Consider the following 21619-nt stretch of genomic DNA (forward strand, 5'->3'; position numbering starts at 1 on the left):
GGTACAATCGGTTTTCATTTCATTTAAAGTACCACAATCCTCATATGAGAAAGAACTAAAAAATGTTAATACAAGAATTTCTCATCTAGATAGTAGCTTAACTCAAACTCGAGTCACCAATTCTAACCTAACTGATCAATTAAGCAGGGTGTCGTCGAAGAGTGAGGAGCGGCGCATGTGGATCGAGTTGAAGGAGTCTGAATTAGTTAAAATTAAAGACGAAAACATTTATTTACAAAGAGACAATTTAAAGTTGTTAAAACAGCGGAATGTTTTTTGTTTAATTGCAAAACGTCTTTATTCTAATATTACTCAGCTTCACTTAGATTGTGAAATAGGCCAAAAGATCCATCGCATGATTTTTCCCTTCCTAGAGTTTAAGGAGGATGAAATTGATGCCGAAGCTTATAACTGTGAGAGTGTGATATCATCTGATGATGTCAATCCGACCTACATGTATGGACTGGACAAAATTGAGTCCTTCATTAAATCCAAGGACCACAAGGACATGCTTAAAAACCTTTTGGATGAAAATGATAGACTTAAACTGAGAACCGAAACCATACAAAAATTTGACTCTTTAAACACCAACGTAAGCTCAGAAAACAAAATTGATGTTGAAAATGCATCTGAGCTTAACGAGGACGACAACATGAGTGAAATTTCTATGGAGGACACGGTTGACTGCTCAGAATTTGTAAAAAGCGAACCTGAAAACCACAAGAATCTAATTTCTGAAAATTCAGTGGAGTTCGCTCGATTGTCCCAACAAAAGTCCTCGATCTTAGCAGAGAAAGCTGTTGTGTATCAAAAGGTCAGGACCACTCCAAATCAAGTATACAAGGTCACTGGAGTAACCGAACATCACACGGCTGAACTCACAGCTATTGTAAACGAAGACAATGCTGATGGCTGTGATGAGTACTTCTGGTCAGCTCCGATAGATAATGCAAACGAAACGGTAGGCTTATCAGAAAGAACCTCTTGGATAAGTAAAGGTAGATACATACCTGAACCCTTGAATAAGCCAGATAATTTCGATGAGCCAAGCACCAGTGGTACGAAAGACATTCCTCAGGAGAATGAAAGTTCGGCAAAAGAAGACGTTCCCTCAGTTCAAAGTGAAACACCTACAGTTCAAAATGAACCAGCCAAGGAGAAACCGAAAATGAAAGCTAATATTCATCATCAACCGAAGCAGATGAGGAATAAGAAACGTGAAAGGAACCAAAGATACAGGAAGAATCTCTCTGAAAGAAGACAATTTTGGCAATCCCAGAATGCATACTTCTCACATCAAGACAAGAATCTGAAGTATGAAAACAATCCTGTCGGAAAACCTGAGAGTCACAACAACCGAAAGCCAAGGTTCGGTTCACAAGAAAATACCAACCGAAAGCAAAGGTTCGGTTCTGAGAATGACTTCAACCGAAAGCAAAGGTTCGGTTCAAAGAACGATTCCAACTGAAAGCAAAGGTTCGGTTCTGAAGTTAAAAGAGATCTAAACTCTAAGGTCAGTCCCTCCAATGATCAAAAGCAAAAGGGTCACCTAGAGTCTCCAGCCAAGAAGTCCTCTCAATCTAAATCCACTCCTTGTAGTTCATCTAATTCTTCTACTTCTACCAATTCATCTCCATCTTGCTCTAAAGCTCATTCTGTTCGTTCTCAAAAATCTCATTCGTCAGCTGAACAAAAGGGCAAACAGAAAGTCAATGAATCCAAACCAGAGTCCAAACCAAACGCACCCAATCCTAATAAAATAAAAGTTTTTACCATTAAAAAGAAAGATGAAACAACACTCATAAAACGAACATATCTTGTTGACATCTCTCTTACTGTTTCTGTTCCCATGAAAAGCTCACGTGGACCCAAGAAACTTTGGGTTCCTAAATCTGCTTAATTTTTGCAGGTTATAAGTGACGAGCAGTTCGACGAAGAATGGTACATCGATAGTGGCTGCTCACGTCACATGACAGGGAGGAAAGAGGAGCTCAGGGAATACAGGTCTCTTGCAAATGGTGGCAATGTCAAGTTTGGAAATAATTCTTTCGGCACCATAAAGGGATACGGAATGATAACTAATGGTGATTTCACTATAAGGAAGGTGGCTTATGTGGAAGGACTCCAACACAACCTCATCAGTGTATCTCAGCTTGTTGGAGGTACAGGTCTCAAAGTATCATTTGATGATGAAGGTTCTGAAATTATTGAGAAAAAGACAAAGAAAGTAATTCTCAAGTCGGAGCAAAAGGGTGAAATGTTTCCTCTAAATCTTAAACCCATCAAAGGAAACCCAGCTATATGCTTGTTATCAAAAGCTCAATCTGACGAAAGCTGGTTATGGCACCGAAGACTCTCTCATCTTAACTTTAAAGATATCAACCGACTTGTCACTGGAGGTCATGTTCGAGGTCTTCCATTGCTCAAGTTTGACAGAGATCATTTGTGTGCTGCATGCGAAATGGGGAAGCAGAGTCGTCAAAGTCATCCATCTGTAATTAACACAAAAGTTGTTGAACCACTCGAATTACTTCATATCGATTTGTGTGGTCCTTCATCTATAGAAAGCATCGGTGGTAGCAATTATATTCTTGTTATTGTTGATGACTTTTCACGATTGAAGTACAGCTCAAGAAGGTCGTTCGCAACATCAGAAGCGACAATGGTCTGGAATTCAAGAACAGGGAGTTTGAAGAATTTCTTGCAGAAAAGGGAATAAGTCACAACTTCTCAGCTCCTTACACACCACAACAGAACGGAATTGTTGAAAGACGAAACCGATCTTTGTGTAACGCTGCCCGAACTATGCTAAGTTTCGCTTCCTTACCTCTTTATTTTTGGGCTGATGCTATTTCTGCTGCTTGTTTTACACAGAACAGGTCTTATCTCAACAAACGATTCACGCTCACACCATACGAGATTCTCAATAACAGAAAGCCTAATGTGAAATTTTTCCACGTGTTCGGCTCACGGTGTTTCATCTTTAACTCTAAAGAACACCGCAACAAGTTCAACGTCAAAGCCGACGAGGGAATCTTTCTGGGATACTCTCTAACTTCCAAGGCATACAGAGTCCTAAACAAGCGTTCAAGAAAAATTGAAGAGACATATTACGTGACCTTTGACGATGGCTATGTCAAAAAGCTACAAGCCAAAGAAGACACCGCTGGGGAAATCTTTCCTCAAACTTGGCAAGTCACATTCTCAATCGCTAATTTATACGATAAATTTTTGGAGCTCTTTGACGAACCAGAGAAAGCTTCTCTCTCAGAAGCAGGTGCAGCAGACAACAAGGTCGACCACATGAAGCAAATTGTCGAAGAAGCTGCCAGGAGAATGAATGAAGGAGGATCGACTACTGATGACCCTCCATCCAACAATGCTTCAGTCGAGGGGGAGCCAAGCTCTACAACGGCAACCGAAAGTGCTTCTCCAATCGAAGGTGCATCAACGCCTGCAAGTCCAGCATCACAAGAAACCTCTGAACATCAAGTTTCTCAAAGTTCATCAATCGAAGGGGAGCATGATGATATGACGCTTGACTACGATAGCCAATCTGAGCCAGAAGAAATGATCAATGCTGAACTAGACCCAACCTTTGATCCAAATTACCCTCCTCTTACCAAATGGACCAGAGATCATCCTATCTCTCAAGTGGTTGGTGATGTATCTGAAAAGGTTCTGACCCGATCACAACTGAAGGCAAAACAGACATCCTTATTTTCAAAGGTTGAGTTTTGTATGTTTAACTCATTCGTATCAAAAGTTGAACCGAAGACAGTTAACACTGCCCTCGATCACTCTGATTGGGTTCAAGCAATGCAAGACGAACTGAACGAATTTGAAAGGAACAAAGTCTGGCGCCTCATTCCAACTCCTCCAGATGCTTCGGTTGTTGGTCTCAAATGGGTCTTTAGGAACAAAATGGACAAGGAAGGGAATGTTATAAGAAACAAAGCTCGTCTGGTAGTAAAGGGATACTATCAGGAGGAAGGGATTGATTATGAAGAAACCTTCGCTCCTGTAGCTAGGCTGGAATCTGTAAGAATATTTCTTGCTTATGCTGCCCACAAAAACTTTGAAGTTCTCCAAATGGACGTCAAGTGTGCATTTCTCAATGGAGAACTCGAAGAAACCGTGTATGTGGAGCAACCTCCTGGGTTCGTGAACAAAAAATATCCAAATCATTGCTACATTCTGGATAAAGCTGTGTATGGCCTTAAACAAGCTCCGAGAGCCTGGTATGAAACGCTAACAAAATTTTTAAAAATGTCTAAATTCAAACAAGGTTCGGTTGACCCAACCTTCTTTCGCAAAAAGGAAGGTAACCACCTTATGATTGTTCAAATTTATGTCGATGACATCATCTTTGGCTCTACGAATCCCAGCTTAACAGCTGAATTCAGAAAGTTGATGGAGACTAAATTTGAAATGAGCTCAATGGGTCCTATTAACTTTTTCTTTGGTTTAAATATTAGACAGGGACCCGAAGGCATCTTTATCAATCAGGAAGCTTACACGAAGACTCTCCTAACAAAGTTTGGAATGATGGGAGACTCAAAAGTCAAAGTCCCAATGGCATTCGGCACCAAGCTAACTCCATCCCTAGACAAACCGGCTGTCGATATCATGCTCTATCGTCAAATGATAGGATCACTAATGTATCTTACTGCTAGCAGGCCTGACATCATGTTTTCTGTGTGTTATTGTGCTCGATTTCAGGTAAACCCACGCGAACCTCACATGCTTGCAGTGAAAAACATCTTACGCTATCTCAAGCGAACCATCTCCTTAGGTCTATGGTATCCTTCCAACTCAGGCTTCTTCGTTCAAGCCTATTCTGATGCTGACCTTGGAGGATGTTGACTCGACAGAAAAAGCAAAACTGGTGGCTATCAATTCCTTGACGGGAAGTTGGTCAGCTGGCAATCCAAGAAACAAACGTGTGTGTCGTTGTCTACTGCCGAAGCGGAATACATTGCCGCTGCATCCTGCACATCACAAGTGATTTGGATCCAGAGTCAACTTCGAGACTATAGACTCAATATGAAGAAGATCCCACTATATTGTGACTCTGAAATTGCAATTAGGATCTGTCATAACCGAGTGCAACACTCTAAAACCAAACACATAGCACTGAGGTATCACTTCATCAAAGATCACGTGGAAGATGGAAACGTCGAAGTTCACTTTGTAAGGACCACTAATCAACTGGCTGACGTTTTTACCAAAGCTCTTCCTGAAGCATCATTCAACAGAATACTGCAAGGGCTAGGTATGATGGAATCAGAGTTAGTACCTAACACTATCTCTCAACCTCAAACGTAAGAAGCGAATCTAACCGAACGTTCGGGTTCGGTTAAACCATCTGATTTGCTCATCACTACAAAGGTAGTTTTTCTTGGTTGTATATTACTTGTACAAAAATTTTTTTTCTTAATATTGAAAGTATTTTCCAATTGCATGTCTAAATTCCTTGGTTTCTTAAAATTTTCCAAAACCGAAACCTACCGAAGGTTCGGGTTCGGTTTTTCAAAATTTTGTTGAACCGAAACCAACCGAACGTTCGGGTTCGGTTTTTCAAAATTTTGTTGAACCGAAACCAACCGAACGCTCGGGTTCGGTTTTTCAAAATTTTGTTGAACCGAAACCAACCGAACGCTCGGGTTCGGTTTTTCAAAATTTTCTGGAACCGAAACCAACCGAACGTTCGGGTTCAGTTTTTCATATTTTTTTCAAAGTTTTTTTTAAGTCTTATTTTTTTCTTACTTATTTTTTTTTTAACTTATTTTTTTATCTTTTATTTTTTTATTTTTTTTTCCTCTTTAATAAATCTCAAAAACTCCAAAAATATTTTTTTATTTTTTTCTTGTTGTGTGTTCGTTCGTTTATGGGGATATAATTGATGAATTACTTAAGTGTCCCTAGAAGCATGCTGCTGTATGTGTCCCAAGCCTCATAAGATTTTGAATAATAGCCTTCATGACCTGGTATACACAAACCTTGTCTTCCCAATAAGGCTAACACATTTATTCTAATCGTGAGCTACCTCACTCTCTTCTCACATGAGATAAGAGTTTCCTGCTTGGTCCTTATTTTCGCAGCAGAGGTACTTTTTCTTCTTACACCATCTCCATTACATTTCTCCATTACATTCGTTTCATCAATGTAACCGTTGAGACTCTCAGAAATTACCACTGAGGTTTATGGTTACACAACATCTGTGTTTATGATCTTAGTTTCGTGCCACTACGAGCTGAGTGAAACCCAAAATTCAACACCACATCTGAATTGACGGCGAACAATTAATTTGCTCAAGTTTTCACCAAAGAATTGACGAATGTACCCTCATGAAATCTCAAATTTTCTTTTGTGTGATTCCTATGAAATTGTTAAACACCATAACATTTCTTCCCTTGGGATCCAGTTTTTAATTTTTTTTTATCTGAGATTTTATATTTTTCCAAGCCAATTTAAAATAAATTCATACCTACTTGTTCAACAGACTACACTGGTCTCACAAGTACTTTGATCCCTTTCTTTCTTATTTCAAGATTAGAAGTGTTGCATCAAAGCGAAAGCCACCCTAAAGTAGCCTAATTAAAAGAAGCCTTTCAACATTTCTTAAAAAGTGATTGATCGTAATTCAACGGGATTCCACATTAACACTTTAAGGTCTCTCTTGACCTTGAAGGACGAGATTCGTGCCCGAGATCATCAGTTTCGTGTCATTATTGACATCACAGAAAATCCTTAAAAGAGTTGCTTTATTTCTTTTCCTTTTACACTCTTTGCACGAAAATCTTTGATTTTCCAAAATTCCGTTACTAATTATTCCAGGCTGTATTATTACTTTGGTGGTTAATTATGAAGCTGTGGTCAAAATTAATCCACGTGGGTATTTAATTCAAAAGATGCCATTTAAAAAGATAAGACGAAAGGTTGCTGACTCGGCGGGAGTTAAACGGATTGAAATTCAAACGACGGTAAAAAGGGGGCGCGTGTGAATTTGAAACGCCCATACTTTTACTGACATCAGGGACGCGTGTGCAAATTTCAAGCGCCATCTCTCTGGCACTTAAAGGCGCGTGAGGATTTGAAACGTTTTTTTTTTTCTGAAACGGCGCTTGTTGGGTGGCGTGATCCTAGGAATCTGACACTCTCTCTCCTACATGATCATCGCATAGAAGATTTGAAACGATTTTTCTCTCTCCATTCCCTCACTATATAAAGCAGTCTACACTCTCATTTACCTTTTTACTGCTTCCGGATTCTCTAGAGAGCAAAAACTCCCAAAAGCTTCACTGTTCATCTTCTTCTTCTACTACCTTCAACAATGGCAAAATCATCTTCCGTCCATGCTACCTCACAAATCCTTCCTATTCGTCCGCAACAATGCCTGGTGATCGATCTCAATCCTCTGGCGTACGACTCCTACATGTCGCCGATCATCGAGTGCCTGAAGTACTCCCAAATCGCTACGGCTCTCTCCAGGATCGAGTCTGTGCCCATGGCGGCCCTCTCGCAGGTTTATGCGACTGCCTATTATGACAAAGCAGTCGAGCGGGTGTTCTTCGAGATTGCTGAAGACAAGACCTCTGTTTCTCGACAACGTTTCTGCACAATGCTAGGGTTGGCTGTTGACCCATCGAGAATAAATCTGGAGACGATTCCGGTTGGGCATCTGTATAACATGTTTTACAATATGGGGTACACGGAGGTTCTCACCTCCGTCGCAAAATTCAAGAAATCTTGCTTGCCGCCACAGTGGAACGGCATGTTCACAGTCCTCTTCAAGGGCTTGTCGGAACGGAGCTCAGGATCCGACGGTGCTAGTCGACTTTTCTTGTCGATCATGTATGCAGTCTACAACGGGGTTAACTTGGATTTTGGGTTGGTCCTCTGGCAACAGCTCATCCAGAGCCTTTCTTCTTCATCACGACACTCTGAGGTGTCGCTGGCCCGGTTCTGGATTTTAATCACAAAGTGGGCGATGGACAAGTTCGACATTCCCACTGCTGCAGGTGCATCGATGTCTTCAATCGGTACGTTTCATACCAAGAAAATCATCGTCTTGGATGCATCTAAATTCTCATTCATTGGCTCTATTCCGGAGACAATGTATGGCGACGTTCCCTCTGACAGCGGACTAATCCGGACGATCAAGGAATTCAGGGCAACTGGTCCTAGGGAACTTACACCGGAAATGCTAAAGTCAATCCATGATGCTGACAAACCGGTTCCCAGGGGCAAAAAGGCGGACAAAGGGAAGCAAGCGACCAAAGCTCCTAAGGGTCCTTCTCCCAAGAAGAGGAAACAGCCTAAAGCTGTACAGTCCCCACAACCGAAGAGGAGGAAGACTCAACCGAAGCGAAAGCTTGTTATTCCCTCTTCTTCGAGTGAATCAGAGAACGAGAGTTCGGGTTCGGACGGCTCTCAAGGAGGCGAAACCCCTCAACGAGGCAACACACCACCTCGATCACCTACCCCAGAGATGGAACCTCATAATTCACCAGTTCCTTCACCTCCTCCAACCATTCCTACTTCCATTCCGACCATAATCCCCACTACCACTATTCCTCCAACCTCTTTCCCAATACCACCACCCATTTTCACAACTGCAACCGAAACCCCACCCGTAACCCAACCACCTCAAACCGAAACCCAGCATACAACCGAACCTACCTCCACTCAACCACCACCCGAAACTAACCCCACACCCACTCAACCTGAACCGACCAAACCAACCACACCCCCAGCTTCACCACCTCCACACTCTCCAGATAATGCCTCTGATGGAGATAACCCGTTTCTTGGCGGTGATAACATGAACTTCGATTCGGTCTACTATAGTCCGTTTCAGGTTCAAAGTGATGAAGAGGATGATGCTCCAGTGACAAAGAAGCATCTTAAGGAGCTCAACGAGAAGTTTGACCTACTTCTCGCCTCCTCTTCCAACCAACAGTCCTCCCTCTCTGAAGCTGCACTTCAGAAGATTGTTGATGCCTTCTCCAGGGCTCAACATGATTCGGTAGCCTCAGCCACTGCCGCCATACACGCCTCAACCAAAGCCTGTGAGGCAGCGACCGAAAAAGTCGATAAACTATTCTCCGACGCTTCTATCCTGTTGAAGTCCTTACAGGAAAGCACCGACGCCACAAAGACAACTTTGGAACCGATTGTTCAACAGTTGGCAAAGTTTGTTTCTACGGAGTTGACCTCGTTCGCTACACTTCGCCAATCCCTAAGCGACGACAACTCGGCCCTTCGTGCCTCCATCGATGAGCGCCTCGCTAAGCTTCAGGAGGATCTCGCAGTAGAAAATTCATTGATGGACGCTCTGGCAAGCAAAACAACCGCCCTCAAGGTCAAGAGCACGCAGCTTTCAAACTCACAACAACAACTTGAAACTCTTCGATCCGAAAGGGAGGTCATCAAGACATGTGTTTCGGATGTACACGCTGCCTTATCAAACATCCTAGAAACACACGATCCCATTCTCAACCATTCAATGAGGCGAACCCTTGCCGAAAAGCTTTCTCCTGCCATGGACCTTCTCAGCAAAATAGAAGGCTTACCTAGTTTCGTGTCCATTCCGAAACAAGGGGAGAAGAGAAGAAGACCGGATCGAAACCACCTCCTTCCTCCAAAGCTACTCACACAACCGAACCACCTCCGACTGGTCAAGCTTCGGGTTCGGGTGTGAAGGACAAAGGGAAAAACATAGCTGAGGAACAAGATGAAGATGAAGATGATGAAACCATTGCCGACATGTTGAAACGAAAGAACAGTCGCAATGTGGATGATGATGTTAATCGTGTGGCGCGAGAGGCTGAAGAAGCCGAATGCAAGCAGAAGGAAGCCCACGATCTCCTCGAGAGCAGGAAGACTCTCTTCCCTGCCTGGACTTGGGAGCGCTTGATTAAAGAGGCCATAGATACTCCCAGCATCTTATGGCTCGAGCCGGTGATCTCGTTCGACTGCAATAACACTGTCGACTCGCAGTTCGACATGCCGCTGACTCGAAAGGCGTTTATCTTCCACGCCTTCTCAAATATCTTTGAAGTCCCTCATCCAAATGCTAAACTTGATAGGGAGCTCATCGACTTCTATCTGAAGGCTGCTCATCCTCAGTATCTGACTTGGAGCGCCCAGAAGATAGTGAACATTCGGGTCTTAAAGCCTTACTCCGAAGGAAGGTTCATAAACGTTCGGTTCAAGGTGATTCGAGGATCTGCAAGAACTGCACATCATATCTCCCTGGCAGATCTACCGAACTTAAATCCTCATGATTGGATTGTCTTGCATAATATCCTTTTGACTAATGAAGCCGAATATGGTCCCATTATAGACCATATCAAAAGGATGTTAGTCTGTTACATCATGGAGGTTGCCCTTATGGATCAGGAGGTTGCCACAGTCTTCAAGAAGAAACCGAAGATAGCTCCTGTGGGATCGGCCAGTGATCTCAACCAAATGCAAATGGGCAAGATCGACTCGAGACGCAACTCGGTTATGTTTACTAGAGCAGAAGGACAGAAATGTCTCTTCGCTTTAGCTGACAAACATCTTTACACCACTGCTTGTCTGGAGCATGTGTTATCGATCATCAAAAGGTGTAAAGAGAATTCAGCGAATGATGTCAAGTACTTTAATGACATGATCCAATGGTACATCAGGTTTAGACAGACAATACTCTCTCTCACCAAATGTCTGTTTAACACCGTGAAGAAGAAGGTACCTGTCTCCGCTGCTGGCCCAAGTAACAAGTGAAGATATCGCTCCAATTAACGCAAAGGGGGAGATTGTTGGGCTGAAGATTTAGTTGAAGGTTGCGTCATTTGGGCTCGGTTGTTTGTTTATTTTGTTTGTATTTCGGTTTGGGCCTGTCCAACCGAGAGCCCATTATGTTTATTATATAAGTATATGCTTGCATGCATATTAGGATAATGATTTTAACGATTGATCTAGAGCATAACGATAGTATTTACAGATTTCTTTGATCGTTCTTGTAACCTACCAATCCTCTACAGTTGATGTTCTTAATCGAGCTCTTCTGAGAATTTTTGTTTTAATCATTCGACACGTTTGATTCACTTTTGCCTTGTTCTTATTTTCGTTTTCTTGCTGTTTTATAATTACTTACCTGTTTAAGATCTAATCGATCTTCAAAGATTAACCTTTTAATCTCATCACTTTTTCTTTTGAAAATTTCTTATACCATTTCCTTAGTTTGAGTTCAGAGACACCCGGAAGTGTGCCCGAATTCCTCAAACCAAGGCTCTGATACCAACTTGAAACATCCAAAAATTACAACCCAAAAATTTCGTTTATTTTATTATAAAAACCCATATCTATCCAGAGTGAAAATACAAAATCATGTCTCATATATATCAAACATCATAATAAATCCACTGAATAAAACATCTTCTAAAATATCATAGTGAAAATCCCAGGCTAATGACTATGGTGTGCGTCATGCGATCATCCCGAGCTCTTCCCTTTGCTATCGAAAGTACCTGAAACCAAAACTAAAACTGTAAGCACGAAGCTTAGTGAGACTTCCCAAACTACCACATACCATACACAAAGCATATCACAAATAATATAACTCTAGGACTACTCCCAACTACATCGGGATGACTACCAGTATCAGCTTACCCGTCATCAGACTCGTGTCTGGCATCGGGCTAACCCCGACATCCGACCGCATCGGGCTCACCCCGACATCGGGATTGCCCCGGCATCGGGCTTACCCCGGCACATACACAGCATATCATGTATATTATGAACACATAACATAATCACATAATATGCATCGGGTTTACCCGGAACACATATATCATATAACATATAAACTAGCATTCATCGGGCTTGCCCCAACATATAACTTGCATGAATCAGAAAGACGTCAAACATACTTAACTACTACTCGGGACCGCCCCAACATCGGACCCTAGCTCGGAATTACTAATCATCTAAACGGGCTGACATTGTGGCGTTAGAGCCGTTCCTACTAGAAGAGGACTCACCTCTTAATCCGGTTGCTGAAAACTCGAGTGAGGTAATCCTTTCTACTGCTCCAACTACTCAACAACTATCATGACCAAATAAACACTAGTCAAAAACTGGAGATTCTTCTATGGGGAGGATGACTATTTTACCCCTACTATGGTGTGGATCATAACCAAGGCCCAAACCCCTTTAATCTATCTAAGTCTGCTAATGATCCAATAAAGACACTCTAATGGCCCAATTTTCTAAATTGGGCCAAACTTCTCAAATGGGCCTTTCTTATCCCAACAATGTCCACAGTCCATAAACAAGGCTCTGATGGCTCCTTAAGGTCCAAAAGCTAATAAGTCCAATAGCTGGCCAACCCGAAGCCCAAAAGGGTAAAAGCCCAATACTGTTGAGTATGTAGGGCGTACTCCTCTATACGCAACGTGTACCTGCTGCATGGTCTATACGTTGCGGGTACACCTAGCGTACCACCCTGTTAAGCTTCTTTTCCCATTAAGCACTTAATACTCAACTTAATAAGCTATAGCTACAAATCCAATCCCTTTTTGATGTCTTAACCACTAAAGTCGATCACTTGGTGGTTTGCAACCCACCAAATGATCCCAATCGTAGAGTAATAGCAACTAACTTCATAGGATTGGCTAGATCACATGCATGGCTTAATACAAGCCTCAAAGATTGGGACTTTACTGTTAAAGGAATGTTATGAGCCTCAAGGATGGCAATCCCAAGCTCAAAAACGGAGTGGCATTATAAAGGTCCATCCTTTGGACCTAAAAAGGTCCAAAGTTCCATAATCTTGGATCTAAACTTCTAAGAGGAAAGTTTGAAGCTTTATACCTCCTTTAAGAGCCACAAGAGGAAATAGTTCCAGATCTTTGAGCTCCTTGTACTTTGGTTCTGCTCCTTCAACTTCTCTTCACTTCTTCCAAGCTTTCCTTTACCCAAAAACAATCTCAAGAGGTCAAACACTCTTATCAATGGAGTAAAAGGCGTATTAGGGTTTATCTGAGGTTGTAAGCTGGTAAGGAGGCCAGGGGTGTGGCTATAATGAGGTATTTATATGTCTTAAACCCTAAAAATTAAGGTTTACGCTCCTGATCACGTACGCTGCGCGTAAACCTGGTACGTTGTGCGTACGTTTGCGCGCCTCCCGAATCCAATGCATGCCTCTACGCCCCACGTACACCAAGGCTACGCTAAGCGTACGTCTTATGGGCGGCCTTACTTTTTACCCATCAGCTTATGTCCATACCAAAAATCATTTATCCCATTTGGCCCGTTGATAATCTGATAGGAGCCCATTTTTATAACGAACAGTGAATGCAGAAGTAAGATATCTCGAGATTAATCGTGTTTTTGTAAGTATGAACACGAAGAACATATTATAAATTCATGGAAGAAGGCTAAGAACAAAGAGAGATAATAATATTAATGAATGAAGAACATGGTGGGAGAGAAATCTCCCTGGGTGGGAGAACCCACCACTTTTCTGTCTCTCTAGATTACATTGTAAAAGTAAGAAGTGTAAGAATAAAGTGACCACCTCTCCCTTAATATATAAGGGAGAGTAAATAAACCTAAAATACAATAAAGGGAAAATTACAACCTAACTACCACTCATTATTTGTGGAGCATTTACATGCACCAACATTCTCTCCCTAAATGCTTACAAATAATGAGAGATACAATAAGTGATACAAGGCTATATAACAGTAATCCAACTAGCAAGTATGGTAATTAAATGAAATCGAGTGCTGAAATGTCTCTGAAACTCTGAAGTGTCTGTGATGTCTGAAACTGGCCATGAATCTCTAACAATGAAGGTCTTCGGCTTCAAAGCACAACCAATGAAGCAGAAAAAATAAGATCCAAATCTTCAAATCAATCATAATCACCGAAACAAGAGGGTCACCATTAACAAGTAGAAGATCCAATAAAAGAAAACACTTCGGCTTCAAAAAGTCTGAAAAACATCTCGAGGTCTGGAATCATAATACACAAAAATTCTTCAAAGAATAACCTGCTAAAAATGTGAAGCATCCATAAAATGAAGTCCGGATAAAGATAATGTGAGTCCAAAGACATGGTCCAGCAATGCCAAAAATTTGATGCAAGAATTAAAAATAAGTGCCACGTCACATCACCAAAATAATATTCGTATTCAAAATATCACAAATCCAAACTCGTGAAACCATAAGATCTGAACTGAATGCAAGCACAAAATCATCATGTGGTAGAGTCCGAATAATAAATAATCTGAATCGGAAAACATCGAGTAATGCCAAAAATTTGATCCGTGAAGACCAAAAATAAGTGCCACATCGCATCACTAAATAAATAATCGTCTTCAGAATTCTTCAAAAATCCAAACTCAAACAATCATAATAACCAAATCCAAATGATATTCTCTCGCTATTTTTGATAACCAATGACCAGATATCAAAAATTAACAAATCATCGGATGGAGAGTGTCGGATACCAAGTGCTAAGAGAGCTCTCCCTAGATGTATGAAGGGTCTCGATAAGACACGAGAAATAGAGTAAAAAGATACTCTTGCGGTCATGAGGAGGAGGGTGACATAGTTTCTGAAGCTGTGCTAAGAAAATAATCTGTTGTGCCAAAAATATATATATATCCAAATATCCAAACTGCGGTGCCGGAACTCTCGAAGTGGCTTCAAAGAAAATAAAGTCCACATGCTCAAGATACATGATTCGTCAACCAAAAATCATAAGTACCGTTATAAAATCCCATAGAGTGAAGAATGTGAAACAACTTTGTTGATCCATCGTCGTTGCGGTGCAAGCATCGCAAAGAATGATAAGAAGTCCGATTGCGGTTGGAGTATTCTTCCAATACTAATAACCGACATGAAGTAACCAATGTTCGCTTGTGGCAAAAATTGGCGTTAAATAAAATAATTGGTTTTAATAAAAAAATTGGTTATAATAAAAAATGGCTAAATAAAAAAATTTGTGTTAAAAAAATTTGGCTAAATAAAAAAATCGGCTGAACAAAAAAATAATTTAAAACAAATAATACAAAAAACAAATAGCTGAATAAAAAAAATGAAGTTAAAAAAATGAGTAGGTTTAAAAAAAAGGGGGAGGGCTGATGAGAGGGGAGGAAAAAAGAAGGAGGAGGAAAGGAGGGGGGAGGGGGCTGGTCGAAGGAAGGAGGAGAGGGAGGACCGAAGTCTAGGAGGTTGCGGATGAGAGAGGGTGGCTTGGGTGGGAGGTGGTTGCGGATGGAGATGGGTTTGGTGCGGATGGGAAGCTGGGTACTCAAGTGGGATGATAGGCAGTGGAGTAGGTGATGCGGTCTAGATGGATGCGGATGAAGCAAAGGCTATTGCGGATGCGAGCTGCGGTCCAAAAGGAGCCAAGCGACTGCGGTGCGAGCGGAATCAACGACTCCGGATGAGGACTGCAGTAGGCGCGTCGCGGTCCGAACTGAAGGAAGAAGCCTACGGTCTGACGCTGCTGATCCGAGACTGCGAACAAACGGATGGATTGCGGTTCTGACTTCAGTAGCTCAGCAAGAAGGTGGGAAGGTAAATATGTGTGAATTACTCTTTAACCAAAAGAGCAAAAAGGACAAAGTGATTTTCACAAACACAATTTACGTCCAAATGGTCTTCAACATTAGATTTACAGTAGGAAAAGTTTGAAGAATAGAAACTTGATACCTCTTGTGAAGAAAAAGTGGCTGGGAATAAATAAAATCCACTTCTCTTGAAAACAAGCCCATTAAATTTGTGTCTTCTCATCTAATAAATAAAGAAGCTCCATGAATAATTTCTTCAACATTATGGAGACCACAAAAATAATTTATTCTCCCATTTTTCTTCATTTCTTCAACAACAAAAATAATAACATTGTAAGAACATCTTTTCCAGCAACAAATAGAATGCGCAACAGCAACAACAATTTAATTTACTAAGATAGAATCACCTAAGAAAATAGAACTAAGAACGAACTTCATAAAAAAATTCCGGTTTGAAACCCAAAATTTTTTCTTGCAGAAACACGGAAAAATCACAAGATAATCACCAAACGGGAGTCGTCCCCTTGAACTAATCATGAGATCTTCAAGGTACGGCTCTAATACCAATTGATCGAAACCCTTTTTTTTTTATAACGAACGGTGAATGCGAAAGTAACATATCTCGAGATTAATCGTGTTTTTTTAAGTATGAACACGAAGAACATATTATGAGTTCATGGAAGAAGGATAAGAACAAAGATAGATAATAATATTAATGAATGAACATGGTGGGAGGGAAACTCTTCCTAGGTGAGAGAACCCACCACTTTTCTCTCTCTCTCTAGATTACATTGTAAAAGTAAGAAGTGTAAGAATAAAATGACCACCTCTCCCTTTATATATGAGGGAGAGTAAATACACCTAAAATACAATAAAGAGAAAATTACAACCTAATTATCAGTTATTATTTGTGAAGCATTTACATGCACTAACATAATCTATAAAATAAATAAATACAACTAGTACCTCAATTAACGGCTGTTATATATATATATATATATATATATATATATATATATATATATATATATATATATATATATATATTTCACACGCAATATTGGTGATAATAATTGTATATGAGTTGTCTAACTAAATTAGTTCTTAATTAATGCGTGTATATATATATATATATATATAAAAGTTCAACTGAGAAAATAACAAATGTTGAAATTAAGGAAATCATTCTCATACATTTATTTATTTTTGCCACAAAAGCCCCTATCGGACGAGCAGAAATGAGAAAGGAAGACATTTGTTTTCCAACAAAACATGTTTCCTTAAACTATGTTAATCATTACATTAATATATAAAAAACATAGTTTTTTTCATTTTTTTTTAATTTTAAGAAGCTATTTTTATCGAAAAATGATTTTAAATATGCCAAAATTCATATCTTTTATTCTCTATAAATAGACATCCATATTGATATAATTTTAAGATAAAATATAAATTTTTTTTTTTCATATTTTCAGCTATAGTTATTCACTTATGAGTAAAAGGTATGATTAATTTCTTTTTACAATTTAAGTATCATTCATATATGAATATAATATATAATAAACATAGTATATCCATATTTAAATATTAGACGATTCATTCATTTGTGAATATTACATAGTATATTCATTTGTGAATATTAGATGGTATATTCACTTATGAATATTAGATGATATTTTGATATGTGAATATTACATAGTATTACATGGTATATCACATGTGAATATTACATAGTATATTCACTTACGAATATTATATGATATATTCACTTATGAATATTACACAGTATATTCACATATGAATATTACAAAGTGTTTTCACAAATATATATAATTTTCATATGTTATTCACATATGAATAACATACAGACTTACATATTTGTTTTGTGTTTTAATAACCATATACAGATTCAGGTGAGAAAACATTTTCATATGTGAATATAATGTGTTAATTTAGTTTATGCATTTCATCAAACAGTTGGAGTGCATACAAGCTAACTTGTTTAAAAATGTTAAAAACATGATACTTTGACTATTTAAATCTTACAAAATAGTAGATTGATAGAGAATTATATGAAATTTTTCAAAAAACAAAAACGATTTGATCTTTTTCTAACCTTAATTTTGAAGTTTTATTTGATGATCGATGTTGAATGAATGATATGGATTGGATTTTTTTGTTGATTATGGATGATGTTGATCTAATGACGCTTGGAGTATAATTAATCGTAGATGTTGAAGATATGATCGTATTCAAGCAGAATTGAAGGTTGGATTAAAACAACCAAAAATGAATTTTTGTTGTCACCTATTGAATGATGTTGATATACATGGTATTGACGACGATCGGTGATTGATTAACACTAGATGATGTTGATGATGGTTTAATCGAAGAAATTTGGATGATTGTTAAAGGTTAGAGGAGAAATGTGGATGATGAATGATCTATTAGGAATGGATTTGAACTGTTATCTAATTCTCTACAGTTACGTATTTTAGATTGAAGGTTATTATCATATTTACAAGTTTGTCACCATATCTTTTTATGCTTAGATTAAATGATTGGCTTAGAATGATTGCCTCATTCTTAACCTTTTTTCTCAATTCAACCCTCCTCTCTCTCTCTTTCTCTATGTGTTTGTGTATATATATATATATATATATATATAGAGAGAGAGAGAGAGAGACAGAGAGAGTGAGGAGGGTTCAATTGAGAAAAAAAAGGTTGAGATAGACGTATATATATATATATATATATATATATATATATATATATATATATATATATTCGATTCATGAAGTATAGATGGATTTAGGGTTTCATATGCTCTTTGTGGGGTTGAATTGATGTCCAAATAGTCCTTTCTGGTGATGAGGCTTTGGATCTGGATCCATAGAGGTCCAGAGAGCTTTATTCATCTAGCTTTATAAATAGCAACGGCGGTCATGACCTTGGGTTAAGGAAATTGGGGATTAATCATCATATATGATCATTTTAACATTGCATGTGCATCAACATAGAGATTTTACGTGATTATTGAGCTTGGGAAGGCTAGATCTAAGCATTAGAGGAATGGATTTGACCTCAGGAGGTCATTTCCGTTGAACATGGCTCGAACTCGCCGAGTCCGAAGAGCAGACTCGATGAATAGGGTTAAGGTTCCCCGTAGATCACTCAGTTAGTAACTTGCCGAGTTGAGGGAATGACTCGGTGAGTCAGAGGGAATCAGAGGACTGGAGTTCGAGGCAGAACTCGTCGAGTTCAGCATGGGACTCGACGAGTTGAGTCGGGGTGGCCCCGCGATTTACGCCAGATGTGACTCGTCGGTCAAGGGAAAGGCTTGACGTGTCAAGCGAGACTAGAGAGATAGTTGACACATTTAGACTCGCCGTGTCATCCAAGTGCATTCGACGAGTCTGGTCAAAGTTTGACCGTTGACTTTGGTTGACTTTTAGGGTTTGGTCAACAATTGGACTTGTGGACCGTTTGAAGGGTAAAATGGTGTTTTAGCCTTCTTAGAGGTCATGTGAGAGTCTAGTCTAGCCTGGAGAGCCGTCATTGATTGAGATGATTGTTTATGTGTTTAGGCAGAGGTTAGATCAGTGTATACCCGATTCAGAGATATGCCGAGATATCCGAGGTGAGTCTTCTCATTATCCTTTACCTTGAGTGGTAATTAGAGTATTGTGATAGATTATTTATATGCTATGTATGTGATGTGTCGCACTGCATTATTTCTATGTGATTTATGCTGTGTGTTTCTCAGAGTTTATCAAAGTTAGGACCAGAAGGTCCACAGAGTTAGGACCATAGGGTCCACAGAGTTAGGGCCATAGGGCCCATAGAGTTATAGCCTCGAGTGGCTACTATGTGTTATATGTGGTATTTTGGGGAACTCACTAAGCTTTGTGCTTACATTGTTTTGTGTTATGTGTTTCAGGTGCTAGTGAGGATCGCGGGAAGGCGTCGGCATGATCAGTACACACACATGGAATCTTCATAAGATGTGATCTTGGGATTCACTTTTGTTATGAATTTATATTTAAACTATGATATTTTTATGAATATTGAATGGAAGTATGTTTTATAAAATGCGAAAAATTGTTTTAAAATTTGGGTGTTACAAGTTGGTATCAAAGCCTTGGTTTGAGGGATTCGGATGCATCTTCGGGCGTATTTGACTCAAACTGAAGATTTGAGGAAAATTTTGATAATAAAACAATTTTCAAAGAGTAAAATGAGTTTTGAAACAACCAGAGCAGACCCGTGTGTACGATCAGCCAGCGCCCGAACAGTGATTTTCCAAAAATACCCTTGCAATAAGTGTTATGAGATATGTTATGCTATGATATATGATGAATTATGTTGTGCGTGCTAGAGTAGACTAGGTACTCTTATCAGGACTAGAGTGGCCTGATATGTAATGCCTTAGTCTAGGAGTTTTGCTGCTTGAGATGCTTGATAGTGTTTAGATAGCAGCGAGGAGCTTATGAGAGATCCACTAGCGAGTACCATATGATTAGAAAGAGTAGAGTACTTGGGATTTGGGACTCTGGGAGGAGGAGTTGGGATGAATGCTGATGCGATGTGGATGGTAGTATTGGGCCCGTATTACTGAAGACATCGGCTCGGTTTGCATTTCAAGTAAGAATCCTTAGAGTACTAAGGAACACGTAGGGTGGAGTTATCGAGTGTGAGTATACTCGAGAGAGTCTCTAATATTCTTATGTTGTATTTTAGAGGGAGATCATGGTTGGGACACGCCACACACCAGAGGGAAGCGACACGAGTGATGAGGAGATCCGTAGGATCATCCATAAGGATGTGGCTGCAGCCACCAGGGCAGAGATACCAGAGATGTTCGGGTCTATCAAGACCACGCTGATAGAGACTTTTGATGAGAGATACGATGCTCTTTCTGAGGCTGCTGTTGTTGCGGCCACTGCAGCTATTGCTGCAACTAGGCTGCAGGGTGGTGATGCGTTGTTGTTCCAAGAGTTCAGCAATACAAAACCATCGGAGTTTGATGGGACCCAGGACCCGATTGCAGCGATGAGGTGGATATAAGACATAGGGGGTGTTTCTTTACTTGCTCATCTACAGAGAATTTGTGAGTCCGGTTCGTGCTGAACCAGCATCGCTTGGGAGCGAAGGACTGGTGGAAGCTTGTGACGGCGCACTTTACTTCTGCTGATCTTGCTGCAATGACCTGGGAGAGGTTCACTGTTGTGTTTCAAGATGAGTACATTCCCCAGGTGGAGAGGCAGTGATTGGCACAGGAGTTTCTGACCCTCAAGCAGGGTACTGCATCTGTTTCAGTGATCACCAGGATGTTCCACGAGAGGGCGATGTTCTGCCTCGAGCACGTGTCCTCCGAGCAGGCACGTATGAGTCGATATATGAGTATTTTGAGGAGGGACATACGGGTGTTCGTGGCGAACTCCTCGTACCGGAAATTTTATGAGCTTCAGGCAAATGCTCGTAAGAAGGAGATAGAGCTGGAGACTCAGGCCAGGGAGGAGGCAGTGTCTCAAGGGAGGGATCGGCGACCGGCACAGTCTTAGCCGGCAGCCAAGCGGGACAAGCCCACTGATCCGAGATCTGGGAGCCAGAGGGGCCGCATTTGTGCCAAGTGCGGCAAGATCCACAATGGGGTGTGCAAAGCAGGGTCTTGCTACAAATGTGGCAAGGAGGGGCATACGGCCAAGGATTGCCCCAAGGGGTTTGCAGTATGTTTTCACTGCAACCAGACCGGACACCGGAAGGCAGAGTGTCCACAGTTGTGAGGGACAACGCAGGGAGCATCTCATGGATATGTCCCTACTGCAGTAAAAGCTACGGAGAGTCGGCCAGTGAAGGCCGAGGCACCGAAGGCACGATGGAGAGCCTTCCAGTTGACCGCAGAGGAGGTCCGTGCAGCGCCCGACGTCGTGGCTGGTATGTATTCTTTCATGTATTTACTTTTATGTTGAGATATTGTGCTTATATTATGATACGTGTAGGTACTTTTCTTGTGAGTTATGTACCTGCCTTGGTGTTATTCGA

The sequence above is a fragment of the Lactuca serriola genome, chromosome 8, assembly GCF_051521515.1.
Source record: "Lactuca serriola cultivar US96UC23 chromosome 8, Lser_US96UC23_V15, whole genome shotgun sequence".
Taxonomy (NCBI): domain Eukaryota; kingdom Viridiplantae; phylum Streptophyta; class Magnoliopsida; order Asterales; family Asteraceae; genus Lactuca; species Lactuca serriola.